This window comes from Monopterus albus, unplaced genomic scaffold (genome assembly GCF_001952655.1).
Source record: "Monopterus albus unplaced genomic scaffold, M_albus_1.0 scaffold127.1, whole genome shotgun sequence".
Classification (NCBI taxonomy): domain Eukaryota; kingdom Metazoa; phylum Chordata; class Actinopteri; order Synbranchiformes; family Synbranchidae; genus Monopterus; species Monopterus albus.
This window is the reverse complement of record NW_018128007.1, coordinates 1,759,337-1,761,234: the sequence shown is the minus strand read 5'-3', so window position 1 is coordinate 1,761,234 and position 1,898 is coordinate 1,759,337.

Sequence of the window (1,898 nt, the reverse complement as noted above, 5' to 3'; positions counted from 1 at the left end):
TATTTCCTGGGAACACAGTGAGTCACCTGTTGTCAGTTTTGGGCAGCCCTAATGTTGAGGCAACTGGTGTGAGCCAGGTGCTCGATGTTGGGCTGAATGTGGGAACGGCTGAACATGTCCATCCTGTGGAGGTGGGTAGACCTGATACTGATATAGCGGTACACCCTGTGATTGCTGGTATGAAAAGGGGACCAATGTCCTCTTTCGTTACAAATCCAGCATCTATCATCTCTCGGAGCTCTCCTAGGAGTCCGAGGTCCTTGACCTCTTCCCCGTCGTCTGCCACGGTACTGAGGTCCACAGTGCATGGAAGCAGAATCTGACTCATAAGGTGGTGCGGTCGGCTGTGGAGCAAAGGGTTGCTGCTGTGCATATAGCTGTGCAGCATTCTGCACAGACATTTGATTAGCTTTACTTTGATTGACCTTGTCTCGCATTTCCTTCAACTGTGCTTTAGCTACCTGTGCCTGCAAAGAAGAAAGCTCCTTTGCACTCTTTTGTTGTGCCTCCAGTTCATTGCCAATATACTGAGTGACATAAGCTGACCACTGCTCAAAAGCAAATGTGTTGAGAGCCACTACGTGTCTCAACAGATGTTGTATAGATGCTGGGAGGGAAGCCTCCACGGCATTGTGAAACAGCACCCCCATGGTATCACTGATTGCTGGGTCATCACCATTGTGATTCTTCCAGAGTTCACGCACTCTGAGCACCGTCTTGAGATGGAATTCTACACAGCTCAACAGAGCACACCTATACTGGGATTTTCTGGCGTATCACTGGCCAGAGGCGATGAACTTCAGTGTGGAGAGCAACATTATCATGGTCCCCAATAGTATTTGCCATTAATTCTATCTCTCGTAACATGCTCAGAGAAGTACAGATTGTAAAAACATGACAAAAATCTCCAACCGCCAGCACAAATCCTGCACACGCACCTAAAAATGCCTTAATCCACGGTGCACCTCCTTTCTCAATGTCAGGCAGCTGAGATTTAACCATGCTCATATCTTGAAGGCTAATGGGAGTATAAGTCTGTGTTATCGCTCCCTGAGGTGAGATGGACTGTGGCAACGGCAGCTGGTGTGAAGGAATATCAAAACAATCATGGATGTTTCCCTGTCCTCTCTGCATACGTGGTGATGAAAAATCATGCAATGTGCCATCCCTCCTGGAATCACTCTCATGAGACATTGCTGGTACTGACACGTCACAACCATGTCTATCCTCTTCCTCTGCGAGATAGCTAGAGGCAGAGGCGCATGCGCCGACAACTGGAGTTATGATCCGGTCTACATAGCCAGAATTTTATTCATTTAGATAGGTCTGTTCTGTAAGTCTGTCAACTTTACTTCCTGGAACTGATGCTGTGTTCAAAATTCCTCCCTGTACAATCACCAGGAGCGCCATGTCCTGTGTTGTACTCTGTGGCATCTGTCTAAATGAGCCAGTCTTCTGTATTGGCTTCCTCTCTCCTCGTGGAGGTTGTGGGGACTGTTGTGACTAAACTGTACTTTGCAATCTCTGGTAAGATGTGCAGCTGGCACTGGAATGTCTGTGTCTGATTGTATAACAGTGCCACTTGGAGAATTGACTTCAACTGTCCCATGTGACTTGCTTGAACTGGCTGAAGGAGACTGAAAACACTTGAAAGTCTCCAAAAAGCATATACAATCTGCAAGAAAACCCTCAGCTTGTTTTAATCTGGCTTCTGTTTTGTTCCTTGTCAAAGAAATACAGGACCTAACCTCCTCTCTAGCTCTCACTGCAGATAGAGAGGCTTGCTTCAAAAACAGCCCTATAGCATCCCCTTGTGGGGGAGGACTGTCACTGTCCCCAAAAATATGTTTTCTTCTTTTTGCATCTGTATCCTGCTTATCTTTAGGAACTGTATTTAA